This window comes from Leptosomus discolor, chromosome 1 (genome assembly GCF_034619465.1).
Source record: "Leptosomus discolor isolate bLepDis1 chromosome 1, bLepDis1.hap2, whole genome shotgun sequence".
Lineage (NCBI taxonomy): Eukaryota > Metazoa > Chordata > Aves > Leptosomiformes > Leptosomidae > Leptosomus > Leptosomus discolor.
Genome location: NC_141391.1, coordinates 131,417,716 through 131,434,707, shown reverse-complemented (window position 1 = coordinate 131,434,707; position 16,992 = coordinate 131,417,716).

Genomic DNA, 16,992 nt, shown 5'->3' with positions numbered 1-16,992 from the left:
GCACAGGTGAAATCCTACCAGGATAATATTCCCCTGAGCAGACAACCTGCTGAAGGCCTTGACACCCCTCCAGAAACAAGAGGTGAGCATCGAATTTGAAGTGGACCCAGGTATGACAGAGGTATCTCCTGTACAGCAGTGGCTCTTCACCCCCTGCCACCCCTGTAGGGACACAAGTCTCTGAGCCATTTGCCACTTTTTGCTGAGGCTTCCCAAAGAAGAGGTAATGGCAATGACCAATGGGAGAGATGCACTGGGGCCAGTCTGGGAGATCCATCTAGGACCAGCTCACCTGGTGGGTGAGCTGGATTGCAGCATACACAGCAGCTATGTCTGGAAGACTCCATTTCCTTGAATGGCTGCCCTAACCACAGGGCTTTTCCCAGTACAGGGAAGGCCACGGCATGACGTTTCCTTGTTCAAAGAAGCCACACAAGGAACAAGTATCCTGTATGCATGCCCTTCCCCCTCCCTCCCCGTTTTCAACTGGCTTATGCATGTTATTTGACACCTGAGGACCTACTAAGAGCTGCAGAAACCAGAGGGTCTTTACTCCACCACTCCTGGGCTGACCCATTTGCTCTTAGCCCATGCAGGCTTCTGGCTTCCAGTCCAGAAGAGAAGCCTCTGTATCTTCCAGTTAGATGCTGCAAATGTAAAAGGTGAAACATCATTAACCTCTTTGAAGAAGTAGCCTTTTTTAAAAGCCTGATCCAAATGCCAGGAAGGATAGTGGAAATCTTGATGACAGGAGATCCCTCATCTTCCAGCACAAGCTGCTCCAGATGCAAACCTGGCAACTTGTTAGGCAAATCAGAAGAATGGGGCAAAAATAACCAGAGTGGGTTTGTCAGCTTTGCAAAGTTCATTTAGATTCATTCCTTAACACACTGACAGGCATAGGACACTAATATTACCGTGACCACAGTCAGCGCAGCAGAGACACTGAAATCCAGTGTGACATAGTGTTCTCGGAGGGAATGTAAGTACCATGTGTTAAAGCAAAATGCTCAGGGCACAGACATAAATACAAATTAAGATACACAGCCTGTGACATTATATTAAATATACTACAGCAAAAAATACAGCAGATGATGTGCTAGTGTGGCCGATTCATTGCATACTGGGTGAAGCTTTACTTATGCAGGTGAGGGCTGACAGATAGTCATTTGCCACTAAAAAAAAAAGTGTTCCAATTGTTTTTTCCCAATACAACCAGGCACATTGACTCAGAGCACACATCCCATGTTAGACTAGCACTAGCAGAAGAGTTTTGCTGGATGTAGCTTGTTGAGCATCTTTCTAAATGAAAAAACAACAACATGAAAGTGCATCCAAGGACTGGGCAAAGGAACACCTGAGGATGCCAATTACATGCTACAGATGCACTAGAAATGCAGCTATAAAAGTAGTGACAGTGAGGAGGGTGCTGATGTGGCCGAGGGATAATTTGCTATACATAAGCCAGTTCCCATTCAAGGAACATCTGACTCCTTCAGCACTTTTTCTTCTTTAGAGAAGCAGTCTGCAGGACCAGGCATTTTGGCCAGGTCTGTAACCCAGCATTTTGAGTCCACTGAAGGGACCACTTCTGAGAGCTTGTCTGTTGGTCAGCTGGGAGGGGTTTGTGTAGCCTGCTGCTGACCCACAAAATTTCTGCTGCAAAAGTGGCTCGCTCAGTGTTCTGACTGCTACTTCTGATTTGTCTATAATTGCTGTCTAGGAAACTGTATAATATACAACTAAAATCCCTGGAACTTTTTTCAATGGTTGCTTTTTCCCTGTCAGTAACACTTGTTTACCACTCCAGAAGGGTAACATGACCACAACTGGCAGGAACAGTGTAAGGAACTCAACTCTTCAAATATTAGCTCCTTTCTATGATAAAAATTTCCAACAATTCTAGCCTGCCTGAACAGAGGACTAGACTGGAAAAGAGCAGTTCACATGGCTGCACATTGTTGTGTTGCAACTGCCTGGTGATGAGCGTGGCTTCTGTGCTGGATAGTGGTCAGCATTGGCTGATTCAGGGAGGAGCAATAAACCTCCACAGCAGGGTTAATTGTGCAATAGTCTATCTATGGAGCACTGAGCTCGTCTATTTTTCTGACTCAATGTGGAACTCATTGCATGCTGTGGAGGAGAAGGATTAGGAGCCTGTATAATTTTACACTGGTTGAAGTTCCTACAGATGCTGTTCTTATTCTGGTAATGTTCTAAATTTGTTGAGCATTTTGGAAGCTCTGACATTCAGCTGGATAATGCCCTTCTCTGCTGAGACAGGGTGACTTCTGCAGGCTCCTTTTGGATGCTTTCACAAGCAATCCTAGGCTCTGCTAGGCCATGTCTCCCCTTCATTAAGCACCGTACACACCTCAGGGCACTGTTTTGCAGCTGGCTGGGTGCAGCAGTATTGCAGAGGCACAAGTTGGCCCAAGTGGGACTGACAGCAGAGAGCATCAGCCCTTCTCTTAGGATGGTGGGGAGGGTGGCGCTGGTTCAGCCAAAAAGACCGGCTGCCTGTAGTCATTCCCAGTGAAGTGCCTGTGCCTGGGAAGGGCTTTTACCTCCAGACTACACAGATGACAGCCCTGGGGACATGCTGCAGCACCCACTACCTTCCCAGTGCTTCCTTTGTAAGAATCAGGTGTGCTCAGGGGCAGTGGGAAGGGTGACATGGCCCAAGGTGTCTCTCCTACCTGATCTGGTTTATAACATTTCCCTTAATGTGCAGTGAAGTAATTGCACATTACTATAGTTGCATTTTAAGCTGGTGTAACTGGCCTAGGAACAGGCGCAAAGGAAAACTGCAGTCAGTTTGTTGTATTAAATAGATGATGTGGTCTAGTGATTTGAGACGTGATGTAGTTACCTGCCTCTGCTTCTCCCAGTAAAGCTGGAACAAGTTGCAGTGCAATTAACCCAGCATAAACTTAAGTACAGCACGCCAACCATCCAAACCAGGGCCAGCACTGTACTCCATGGTTTATATTTTGTTGCTATGCAAAGGTCTGTATACAGAAATATTAAGATTAGTTAGAAAGAAGTATGAATGCAGATGTGTGTGTAAAAGCACTAGAGGAACATGAGAGCAAGGAATCAAAGAATGGCCTGTACTGATAACCAGGGACATGATCAACAACAATGAAACTGATAAACACTGAGGAATGTGTTCGTTTCACCAAAATCACATCAGGAATGACTCCGCAGTAGAAAACCTGGAATCCAGTAATAGGAGAATGGCAGCAAGGCTTCAGCACACTGTTTGTGCCGTTTCTCTTACTGTAACCCCAACAAGAAGCCAAGCTTTACTAGCAAGCTACCAAAAATGAGGAAGGAGAGGACAATGAGCAGCAATATCACCCAAGATTTACAGTGGGTAATTAACCAAGATTCCAAGGTGAAATCTCGATGCCTGTGATTCCTGAAACATATAAAAGATCCGTCCAAAAGCTAATGGCTTGTCACCAGTGAAAAGAAAGCCAGAAAATGAAATGAAGGTTTGATGGCGATCGCTCCTTGGATGCAAGTTATTCTGCTCAGAATACCTGGGGACATTCATTTTGGAGCGTGTGAGTCCTGTTTGTGCACTGCCAGTGTCATCTTTTTTAGAAAAATAAATAGAATTCACTTCCACTTCCATACAGTCTTGCACTTTTTTTACATGACTTCCTACAGCTGTACTGTTACCCATAAAATACTCCGACTCCTAACTCTGTGAATATTATGAAGTCAAGCTTTACAGAAGACCAGAGGAAACCAACACAAAAATTTGGTCAACTGAGGAAAAAAATTAAAGAGAATAAAATATTATGTAAAAGGAGGTTGAGCTATCCTGAAGAAACCCACATAAAAATGAAAAATAAAGTGCACACGTCCAAAATTAGAAAGAACTGTCCATGCATACATAGCAAAAAGGACAACATAGACTCTGTGAAGATGTTCTGTGAATAGCTCAGATACTTTTGGATAAAGAAAAATCAACTGACCTCCTTCCTGAATGGAGAATTTGAACTTGTCCAAAGGAGCTTGCAATGCTCTAGCTTCTGACCACAAAGATAAAAATCATATCAATAAAAAAATCAGCCTTTGAAAGGACACATATTCACTCCTTAAACACAAAATATGCTGTATTAAATTTGTTGTTTACACTGTATATACACTGTTTATAACTACCAAATGTATCAGGTAACTAATCACTAAACTTTCACAACTAAAAGCACATCAAATTTGTTATATTGTCTATACACAAACATAAATGGTTTTACGCTATGCCTAGTTTTTACTTCTTTAATTAGGGTGACACAAACACTATAAGTGTTAGGAGTTATCTCAGCTGCCTGTCCGTCCCTGTATCAGGGGACTTGGGAAGCATTTTCATCACTGCCACCATCCGGGAAGGAAACAATCTGATTCAAAGAACTTCCAGAGTTAAAAATTTGTTTAATAGTGATTCTTTATATATTGTGCTTGGTTTCTGTTGAAAAATGAAGACCCTGGCTCCTGTCTCAGGTCTACTCATGCACAAATCCAAACTGGGGAACCAAATAATTCTGTGGTCTGTTTTCCACCACATGGGACATGGTGGGGAGGTCCTGTAATGGCATGGGAGAAATGTAAGTCTGGAAACATCTGTCTAATGTGACCATAGCTCAAGCTGTCAACTAAGGCTTATAAATAGTAAAAAGTGAGAGGGGCAGAGAGGGGGAGCGAGGCTGAGCGGTCATACGGCCTTAGTTCTTTGCTTTCTCCTTTCTAATATACAGGTCATATTCACCTTATGAATGTATGAGCATGCCATGATACCTGATGCGAAGGGATCTGCTGATGTCTATCTCTTTCAGATCTAAGCTGGTAGACTATTCAGTGTTCATTGTATTGGCATCAAGGAACAATATCTATGAAATGCAGCCATAGCCATGTACAAATCATTGTGACCCATGTTCAGGGCAGTTTGACACCCCTTGACACAGAGTTTCAGCAATGGTTTACTTTTCATCATGTACAACAAGTTGTGAAGAGAAGACACAGCACAAAAATGGAAATTCAAGGGGGATGTCAAGTAAAGTAGCTTGACAAGCTGAATTCAACTGTGGAACAGAGACACAGCTCTAAAGTTTGGGAAAGGCCTGCAGGATCAGTCCGGGGGTGGCTGTGGACTAGATGCCCAGTGCTAATGTTATTTTCCATTTCTAAGTCAAACTTCTACAACAGAGGGAGCAACATACAGCATCCATGAGTTGCCCCTACAAGGCAAGCAGGGAGTTCATAATTTCAGTTGAGTTTGAATCCAAACCTAAAAAATTCTCTAGATTTACCCATCCATAATATATATGGGTTTTTTTCTCCCTTCAGCTGTTGCCACAATTGTGCCACTGGGGGGTTCTTAATCCAGTTCTCCACTACTTTTATCCATGTTTCCCAGAATGTTAACAGCTGCAATATAATAAGCTTATTTATGATTTCTAAATATCATCTTCTAATGTATCTCCCAGGCCAGCAAAGTGGCAGGCCAGCAAATCTCACTGAACCAGAGCTGCCTGTAACAATCCCAAAGTGTCCAGCCATCCATTTCCTGGCTTCACTGGCTTCTCACTGCACTTTTTCAGATTTCCTTCTGGAGATTTTTTTTCCTTCAGAGCAATAATGGAAAGAAAATGTTATTGGCTGCTGGTGTTCCACCCCCAAAGGGGCACTGCAGCAGGAGTCTCTCTTCTAGGACTATTTTGGAGGTGTATAGAGAAAAGAATGTAAGTTCTGTCCTCAGACACGTACATGGCATCCCCTGATTCAGCAGCCCCTGAAAGAGTGTGTGCAGTGTCATGGGCAGATGTGGTCACACAACCTTCTGTTCTAATCTCAACAGATGGCATTTCTTCCGTTTCTGCATTTTTTTTTACCCAGTTGGGGCCTTGCCCTTTCAGACAGGTACATACTTTAGGGTGAATACATTTCTAGTGCTGCAAGTGAAGACTAATATCCTTCAGTGTGAGAATTTGACTGCTTTTCAGCAAACATGTTGGGCATTTATGTCTAAATAAAGACCTTCCTATAGCAACAAAACCTAATTTCAGGTTTTCCATTAAATTCTATTTTATGTTGACTAATTTTTAAGAGACCTTTTGCTGCTTTATATAGCTAGAGAAATGCTTACAACCTTCTCTTTGTGATGGTACTTGAAAATTTATCCTCTGCTTTCCATGGCCAAGGCAGTTAAATAACTATACAGTGTCTGTACCTCCCTTGCTGGTCAAGGCAGTAGCCCCATTTTACAGACAGTAAACTGAACAAAAGCATCGCCCTTGGCCATGCATACTCTACACCAATCTCACCTCCATTTATTGCAGAACTGCAACCACTGGAGAAGTGATGACAAAGTCCCCATCTTTGCCAGTTTGGTCCTGTATTAAAGGTAATTTTGCACAATTTAATCTTTTCAAATTTAAGTCAGATGGGAGGAAGGGCATGCTGTGTGATGAGTGACACCACCAAGCACAGGTAGTCTGAACTTAATTTCTGACGTTGCTGTTGCAAAATTACGCGGACGTGCAGGCTTAGCGGGACCATGCTTAGTATTTTAACACGAACCCATGGCAAAGTGGTGGTGAAAGAGTTTCCAGCTGAGGCTGCAAAGGCTGTGTATTGCACAGGCAGCAAAACTTGACCATTGCGTGCTGATCCGGAGCAGTCCTGCTGCTGGCCAGCAGAAATCTCCAGGGCACAATTGCCGGCTCCTTACCAGCATGCAGAGCTGAAAAGTGCACCCCTGGAAACACAGTACTTGTGCTGACAGTGTTCTTCAGTTTGGTTTTACTCTCCCTCTGTGTGTGGATAAACACAGCCCTGTGCCTGCAGCCATGTGTAGGAGCACAGAGAAAAAGAGACAGTTGTCCAAACAATATGATATGGGCTGGGGAAAAGGCATGTTGAAAATGTAAAGGACATTTACGTTAAAGGAAGGTGTGAGAGCTGTAGGAAGAGCCAAATTACAAAAAAAGTGAGTACTTCAAGCAGCCAAATCAAACAAGACACAATGGGGGCCAACTTTGCCTCCCAGACGTTTCATGAGCCCACACCCCAGAGTTCAGGGGGTGCTGGGGGGAAAACATGTGTCCCTCCAGGTCTTATTTAACTTGGCTACATGTAAGGAACTTTAACTCTTTGACTTGCCTGTTTCTACAGCACTTGCATCTTCCCATTTTTTTTCTTTATTTCTGGGTGCTTTTCATTGGATGAGTTTTAAACCCTTTTGAAGACACATAATTTCTTTCTATCTAGGAAATTAATCAGTGGAGGCAAAGTGTAAAGTCATTTCAATTATAGTATCTTGGAGGAAAACAGATACAGTATTTTGGAAAGAATTTGAAATGAAAACATAAAGCCTGATGGGATTTAAATGTAGAAAACCAAAAATTCAGTCTCGCCCCCTCTTTTCCCTCCCCCTATTCATGAGGTCACCATTTCTCATCTCACAGCCTATGGCATCTTGCCGGGACCCTGAGGCAGCCACCAGAAAAAGTGTTCTTGCTCCTCTGAGCACAAAGCAGGATCAAACTGGCCAAGAGAAAATAATCAGGTTGTTTTTTCAAAGCTACAACGAGAGAAACTTCGTAGAATCAGCAAGAAAAAGACATCCAGAAAGTGCAGGCAATCTTTTTTTCCCCTCAAAAATTTGATGCATAAACATTTGAGGAAAAGGAGACTAGATGAAAATGTATGAAACAGTGAATGTGAATGTGCACTGAAATTCAGCATTGTTGCTTGTAAACAGCTTGATTATAATGAAATTGTGTGTGCATGCATGCATGTGTGTGTACAAAGGATGAGAAGCAGGAGAAGGTCCTTGCACACACAGGGCATGGCAGACCTCAGTTCAACAAGTTTAACTTTAACCCTGCTTGCAAGCACTTCACTGCAGGAGGCTGGCTCTCTGAAGAGGGAGGGGTGACACTGTTGACATCTCAGCTCTGCTCCTGCTTCTGCGGCAAACAACTTTTCTCACAGCAATACTCATACTGCATCTGCTCAGATCTCAGGAGCTGAACCTTTGTTCAGCCCTTGCCCAGTATGAGCAGCACCTAAGCTTTGCATCACATGTAACTCTCAGCCCACCTGGAGAGGATGTGATCACTCTCTGACACTGCATCAGCCTTGTTTAGCTACAGGTATTTCCCCTCTTTTAATAAATTGTGACCCATTTGGGGGCAAATTGAGAGTATAAAGGGAGTAGGGATTGTTAATATTCTTCTCCCCTCTGCAGAAAGATCCTGCAAACTCAAAGGCCCTCCTGGTCGTATTGACGTCTCTTACTTGCTCTGTCACAACTCAGAACCATAGCATATGTCGAGTTGGAAGGGACCCTTAAGGATCATTGAGTCCAACTCCCTGCACCTCTCAGGACTGTCTAAAAATAAACCATATGACTAAGACTATTGTCCAGACACCCTTTGAACCCTGACAGGCTTGGTGCTGTCACTACTTCCCTAGGGAGCCTGTTCCAGTGACTGACCACAATCTCAGTAAAGAACCTTAGAATCATAGAATCATAGGATCATTAGGTTGGAATAGACCTCTGAGATCACCAAGTCCAACTGTTGACCTAATATCACCATGTCCCAAAGTGCCACATCTACACTTTTCATGACCACCTCCAGGGACGCAGCCTGTTCCAATATTTGACCATTCTTCCAGTAAAGAAATTTTTTCCTAATGTCCAATCTAAACCTCTCCTGGCACAACTTCAGGCCATTTCCTCTCATCCTATCACTTACTACTTGGGGGAAGAGACTGACCACCACCTCACTATAACCTCCTTTCAGGTAGTTGTAGAGAGCGATAAGGTCTCCCCTCAGCCTCCTTTTCCTCAGGCTGAACAGTCCCAGTTCCCTCAGCCACTCCTCATAAGACCTGTTCTCCAGGCCCTTCACCAGCTTTGTTGCCCTTTTCTGGACACGTTCCAGAACCTCAATGTCTTTCCTGTGGTGAGGGACCCAAAACTGCACACAGCACTCAAGGTGTGGCCTCACCAGTGCTGAGTACAGGGGCACGATCACCTCCCTACTCCTGCTGGCCACACTATTGCTGATACAGGCCAGGATGATGTTGGCCTTCTTGGCCACCTGGGCACACCGCCGGCTCATGTTCAGCCAGCTGTCAACCAGTACCCCCAGTTCCTTCTCCACCATGCAGCTTTCCAGCCATTCACCTGTAGCACTGCATGGGGTTGTTGTGACCCAAGTGCAGGACCCGGCACTTGTTGAACCTGATAGCACTGGTCTCAGCCCATCGATCCAGCCTGTCCATGTCCCTCTGCAGAGCCTTCCTACCATCAAACAGATCAACACTCCCACCCAATTTAGTGTCATCTGCAAACTTACTGAGGAAGCACTCCATCCCCTCATCCAGATCATTGATAAAGATGTTAAACAAGACCGGTCCCAGTGGTGAGCCCTGGGGGACACCACTTGTGACTGGCCACCAGCTGGATTTAACTCCATTCACCATCACTCTCTGTGCTTGGCCATCCAGCCAGTTTTTAACCCAGCTTCATGTACACAACCCAGCTTAGTGAACACAAGCTTAGTGTGCCTCTTCCTGCTATCCAATCTGAACTTCCCCTGATGAAGCTTCATTCCATTTCAATATGAGTAGAGTGGTGAACAAATATGTTAACAGACATTGCTCACATTTAAAGCTTAACTGTTAAAGCAGCAGTCTGCTAGTCCCTGGTGTTTATTTCAGATTCTAAAAACTGTCCAACTATACTTATCATAGAATCATAGAATAGTTTGGGTTGAAAGGGACCTTTAAAAGTCATCTAGTCCAACCCCTCTGCAACAAGCACAGCCATCTTCGGCTAGATCAGGTTGCTTAGAGCCCTGTCCAATCTGACCTTGAATGTTTCCAAGGATGGGGCATCTACCACCTCTCTGGGCAACCTGTTCCAGTGTTTCACCACTGTCACTGTAAAAAAATTCTTCCTTATATCTAGCCTAAATCTACCCTTTTTTAGTTTAAAATCATTTCCCCTTGTCCTATCGCAACAGGCCCTGCTAAAAGGTTTGTTTCCATCTTTCTTATAAGACCTGTAAGTACTGAAAGTGTGCAATAAGGTCTCCCTGGAGCCTTCTTTTCTCCAGGCTGAACAACCCCAACTCTCTCAGCCTTTCCTCACAAGAGAGGTGTTCCATCCCTCTTGATGACTCAACTCATCTTCTGGGACAACAATGGCAAAGTGAATGCTCTAACTCTTCCCGAAATAAGGGTGCAGCACAATTATTTTCAGCGTACATTTCTGAGTTATTTTGTTGGTACCTGAGTCCAATGTGGACTTGAGTTGAAGATCAAGTTCAACAATATGTCCTCATGACAATTTCCCCAATGTGAGAAAGAAGGAGAACTTAGTACAAAGAAAAAATTGTGCCTGTTAGAGAGACAGATGTTTGTTGAATTTTGGCTCTGGGTCGGAATTGTCTCCAAGGAAAACTGATGGCATTAAGGGCGTGGAGTCAGTTTGGCTAGATGGGATAGTCCTCTGAAATAGGGGAAAGTCTTAAACATGTGCTTAGCATCACGCACATTCCTAATATTCTGTCCATACTAATACGGATATCCATATGCCAAAGCCCGCAGCCAAAGTCTTCAGCTCAGTAAAAGCGCATCTGCCGCCCACAAGCATGAGTCAGCTACCAGTGAGGAGCACAGCTCCTGTGTGTACACCTACAAAGCTCTATGTAAAAATCACCTTTCAGTGTTTTACCGCCATGCTGATTTTGTTGCTCAGGACAAGACAATCTTGAACTGTACCTGACAAGACTTAGAGCCTACCATGGTGTTCATTGCATCATTCAGTATAGTGTTAAGGGATTCTCCTCTTAATTTCCTTTTCCAGTCTGAAAGCCTACACCAACCATGATTTTCTCAGCTCCTTAAGGGCAAACAGGTGTCTATTTCTATGCAATGCTATGCAGTACCTTGGTTTGAAGCTGTCCCATAGACCTCCTGGACTACTCACTGGGATTTCTACCCAGGTCTGCAGTTGTCCCCAGTATCTCTGAAAGTGAAATAATTTGGTTTTTATTCCTTTCTCATCCTCTGCTGCTACTTTTGTCCTGCATCAGATGGAGCTCCTCAGACTTGTAGTGATACTTATTTTCCTTATATCACTTGCAGGAATGTAGGGATGAGTGCAGAGTGTCTGGTTCTGACACTGACAGATCTCACACTGCTCCCAGGGAGATGCCCAAATGTTACAAAGATGAACCATATGGGCAGCCCCAGCACTTGAGGCCATTAATAGGAATTTTTAAGCAACTATGATTGATGGGGCAGCTCTTACAAGTCTGAGATCAATGAAAATGCAACTTGATCTTTTGAACCCAACTCCTTAATTTTTTGGTTCCTTTTTCTGCAGAGAATCCCATAAAACCATTTCTGTGCAGACAAAAGCTGTCTGGGACACTTCATGTAGATTTGTCATGCATTTTCCTTTTGCTCCCCCCTCCACCCATTTGCGGTTTCACATGCAGTTTGGTTTTGAGTCTTCCTCTGTGATTTGTACAGTCACTTCAAGATCAGCTTTTTCTATACTTGTGGTTGGACATTGCCTTAAGGGTATTTTTTGAGACTCATTATTTTTCATTTGTTTTCAATTTAATTAATTTACCCTTCATTATATCCTGAACTCCAGGGAGAAAAAGTGATAAGAAAAAATAAAAGCAAAAGTCATCGAGGACAGAGGAAAGCCTGAACAACCTTCAGGAGAAAGCAAGGAGCCCGAGAAAAGAACAAGAGACACAATCACGTCTAACGAGTCTTGAATTATCTGATACTTATATTTTCCCCTCAGTATCTGCTGACACAAATCAACAGTATCCAAAACAGCTCCATCTTCCAACGTTCTCTACCAGACTCTCGACCAACAGAGCAGTGACTCCCAGTAACTTTGGATTGAGCCAGTCCTCAGCCAAGATGTCAATAGTCTTCCACAAGCTGGATACTCCTGGAAATAAAAGCCTGTAAGAGTCTGGCAGACCACTTATAGCTAGAGCAGACTCAGCCTAGTAAGGCAGAGGGAAGGGACAGCCTCCTAGGAAGCCAGGCATGGAATTAGAGAGAGCCTCGTGAGCAGGAGTAGGGTGTGACAGCAACATGGGGAGCCATAGTTAGCTAAGGTCACAGCTTGAGGACACACAAGGGAGTCCAGGGTGCAGTAGGGAAGAGAACAAAAGCAATGCAGGTAACATTGGTGAGCTTGAGGGAGCACAGAGAAATGTGAGGACTAGCAAGAAGAGAGGGCAGAGTGGTCAGGAGTGAGGATGTGAACAGCAAAGGGCTGCAGAAGAGAGGAAGGGAGCAGTGAGGGAAATTGTGAGAAAGTTAAGGGAAGAGCCTTGGAGAGGTTGGGAGGGATGCAGTTGGAGAGGGGGAAAAGCAGAGAGACAAACAGCAACTCTTCACTCTCTAGGAAGAGGAAGAGCAGGAAATGGAGCCCATGTTTTATGTAGGAATGACAGTTGTATTTTGAACTTGAAACAATCACATGCAAGTCAAGCACTGGTAAAATATCCCTTTGGGCACTAAAATGAAGAAATAGGTGAAAGCAATGAAAGCCACATGTTTAGTTATACGGTGCTTAAACCAATGTCAATGCAATGGACATTTGGAGAAGGAGTTGCAGGGGTGGTACTGACTCTTGGATTAGTAGTGCCTGGGGTGGGATACCTTTCCTTCCCTTGATTAGCTGTGGCCTCAAAGAACTGAGTGCACAACTCAAGGTAGATAAGTTTTAGCAGAGTTTTGGGACAGGCTGCACATACTGGTGTTCCAGGAAGGGTGAGGATCTGTTCCCAGAAATCCCGGTTTTAATGCATTTTCTAGAGCACACCAAGCCTTAACGGAGTAACACTCTACTAAAAATGGAGAGGACTTTTTTGCTACCTCTTTCCACTTGACTGTTTGACATAGGGCTGAGCACGCTCACCAGCTGATTATGACAAATGGCAACAAATGGGAGCATTGGTGGAGGATGCACTTCCAAAACCACCATGAATCACCGTTCTTGCCTTTCTTTGGGGTGTTGATGTAAAGCTTACCTAAGAGAGAAGCAGAGACGTGAAATTAACCGTTTGAGAATGGTATAAGCCTAGGAGCCAGGATTATTCAGTCTGTCTCTGTTGCAGGCTTAGCCCACCCTTGCTCATGCTACTTCCCTTTTCTTGGCCATGATTGTCAAGGAGCAAGTCTGGGTCCAGAGCAGACAGCCAACTCAGAAAAAGAGTCACTGAGAGTATTGATGACACTGGGAGCACATAGCTCTTTGTCACCTATCAAAAGCACAAAAAACCTGAAGGTATTTCCAGGACCCAGTGACACAGCTCAGCTCCAGACAGCTGGTCACTAAAGTAGTCTGGGAACTTAGAATATGTGACAAAATTTCCAGCATAGGCGGGCCCTCATTACAGCTCTGTGCCTCTTTTACTGGGGAAATAGTCAAACCTTTCCTCTGAACAACACCTGGCATTCTCCCTTAGACTATCAGGTTTCAAAAACACCATCCCTCTGGGGTGTGGTCCTGAACAGGCAGAAGGATAGCTCCAGCTGCGGGGTGGGAATGATGGGTCCAGCACAATCCTCTGGAGCTTTCATCCACTTCTAGGAGAAGGGTAGGCAACTGCTAAGCAATAGAAAGTCCTTGTGCACTCGCCAGACCTCAAACACCCCAAAGTGTTCAAGTACTTTGATACCTTCTAGCAGTGGGCATAGATCCAGCTGCAGCTGTATGCAACTTGCAGACTTTCATCTTCAAACAAGTCCTTCAGTGGTGTCACACAGATTGTTCACAGTGTGGGTGACTTCCAGGGCCTCACCATTGTCTTCTGGACCACCCATATCTCTGTTTTGCAGTTCATACATGACAATGTGGTATCCTCAGAGATGTGCTTACACTACATGGGTTCTTCCATTAAAAGCCTTAACATTTGCAAAATGCAACACTCCCTCAATAAAAATATTACACTTGTTTAGCTGATGGTAAAGACTCAGATGTCCCTTAAGCTCCAGAGTGTGCCAGTAACAATGCTACTAACCTGAGTGGTTTGGACTTTAAGTCTTTGCTTTGTAACTAATACATGTGACGAACATTTTCCTTAAAAATCGTCAGTGGAGCAGTGAGACATACCAGGCTGGCAGTGTTAAAAATGGGAGCTGTGTCCCCAAAGAGCAGATGTAGGCTGACAAAAGACAAGGACAGCTTCTCACACACACACAGGGCTCTGGCCGCACAGCTTGGCCTCACACCCAATTTGGAGTGGCAGCTTTGAGAAGTGAATGGTGAGCTCAGTCGCCACGATTTTCTTGTATGTTGGCTGCGATTACCAAGGCTGCCAAAAGCCACGAGAAGGCAGCCAGATAGCATCACTGCATGCCAGCAGGATTTGTCTCAAGAGCATCTACCGACTGGAAATGCTTTCATCAACATCCCCCTACTTTTCTTTGTCAACAGCAGCACAGAGCTGAGCTTTAACCAAAACAACCATCCATTGCCTAACTCACCTTCCCTTACAGACAGTTCCTAACCTGAGCACTACTTGAACCAGGGGACTGCTTGCTTCATTGAATCAGCAGCCTAGTCTCTACCAGTGGTCACATTTAGCTTTTCCCCACCATTAGCATTAGAAAAAGACTAAATGGATGCAGGGAAGTTCCTTTCAGCCTTGCTATCTCTGAACCTCTGCTTTTTTCTTTCTTTCCTATCTTCTATCCTGTTTTCAAAACTTCCTTTGAAATGACACTGACTCTCCTAGTTATAGTCACTGCTCTGGAGCTCAGTCAGCCTTGTTGATCCCTGCTGCAAGTGACAACACTTCTCACTGTCTTTTATATATCAGCTTAACAGCCTGATAACAACTGGGCAGGATTGGCTGTTCCTGGCACCCTGTGTGTGTACTGTGCAAGGCTTGTAGTATAGCACTAGATATATTTTGCTGTCTTTTGCTCTTGAACTGTTACCTTCTGATTGCCTGAAAATGACTCATGAAGTTCATATGGTCCAAATTAAGTGAATGACTGAACACTCGCGGTGCAGTAGATTACTTAAAGGATTTTAAGCAGAATCTTAATATTCCATTGTATGCCCACAAAATCCTGAGACTTTTTAGCAGGAACCAAACTATCAATTTTGCAAACTACAGATATATTTCATCAGCTGAGGATCTGAACCTTACTTCCCTGCTCTACATGGGTTCTTCCATTAAAAGCCTTAACATTTGCAAAAGGTTTAATACCTTTTGTAGTGCACTACAGTTAATGCAGATATAAAGCAATGTTGTCACGGAAACTTTCAGTCTCTCAAGGTCATATCTCCATTTTTGTGCGCTAGTTCAACTATAGAATTGTTCTTCATACAGTGGAGCATCTTCATCAGGTATTTCTTTAAAAAACATGGTAAACATGCATGGGACATTTACAGTCTCTTGGGCTACGTAAGATGTTATGTGTATACAAACACCCATTTTGAGCTCTGCCTGGAGGAGTAATCTTTACTGTCAAAGTTCTTTTCCAAGCCATACTAAAAGCTTCTCTCCAACCCCTGTCCCTACTCTCAGTCTCCCCAAAGCAATGCTTGAGCACTTTCCAGTGCACATTTGGTGATGTGAATCGCTGAAGAATAGTCAAATACTGCTCCTGGTGTGCAAACTGTTGATGCACTCAACAACAATTTCTCAGAGCTGCTGCTAAGCTTACTCTCCATTTGACACGTAGATGAAGCTCAAAAAGCTGAAAGGACAAAAGTTTTGGCTTCTCTGTTCTCCATTACCTTAAAAACCTGACCTACTTACTGTTGTGGGGAGATGTACTGTTGGGATGGAAGTCACTCTTGCACCCCAGAACTCGCTGTGGAGAAAAAAATATTACCCTTCCTTATGTCTTAATTCTTTTATGCTTGAGTCCCCAGCATTCCCAAAGGGTGTTCAAAATGCCTTTAGCACTTGAACTGTCCCTTTTAAATTTTAGCAAAGGCTAGAAGTTTTGCCAGTGGGTTTGCTTTCCCAGCATGAGCCAAACCTGTCTGCCAGATTTCTCAAGAGGGGATGTAAGATTTTCCAATTTCTAAATAGGCCAATGAAGCATAAAAATATTGAAACATAAAATGAGTGTGTTTTATGAAAGGATTCTCTGTTGTCAAGGAAGGAGGGCTGGCAAACACCTGAGGGCGCCGGGAACTTTTCTCCTCTGTGACCTGAGGCTCTCGGGAAATGACCTTTACCAGCCTGGAATGTGGTGGTGCCAAACTTCCCCTCCATGTGTTGTGGGCAACTTAATGGAAAAACCTGTAAATATTGCAGAATGTCATGAGTTGTTAGTAGTATTACTATGTCTTTAGATAGAGGCATGTAGTGTGCATTTTATTCTCCGTAACTCTCTTTTTGTAACAGTTAACTACAGTCTAACAAGGAAATAAAAGTCAGAGGTTTCATGCTTACAGGAAGTATGTGGTGTCGATGGATTTGCATAGTATTTAGAAGAGTTAGAGTTACATTGCAGTGACGCAGTCCTACAGCACTTGCTAATTCCCTCTTCTCCCCAAAGACTTCCTCCTGGCTCCCACTTTTGTTTGTTCGTTTGAACATATCCAGTCTGCTATTCCTCTCTCTACGCACTGTGCAGTTACTGGACAATTACAGTTTAACATATTAATGCTGCATTTAATATTCTGCAGCAAAACTCAGGCTGACATTATGTCCAGATGGGTGTCCACTGCCCCACCCACAAGCACCAGAGATGGTCATCCAGACTGTCCAAATGGGAACCCCCGACATTTGTCTCCTGCTGTGTCTTTCCGTCTTCCTTTCCATATCAAAATGTTGCTTCCCATTCATGCATCTATTCCAGCATCTGCAGTAAACCAGGTCTTAAAATCCCACTTGATTGCCTGGCAAAGCAGAGAGCAAAACATTCCCAGGAGAGTTTGTGTGATGGTGATCTCCAAGT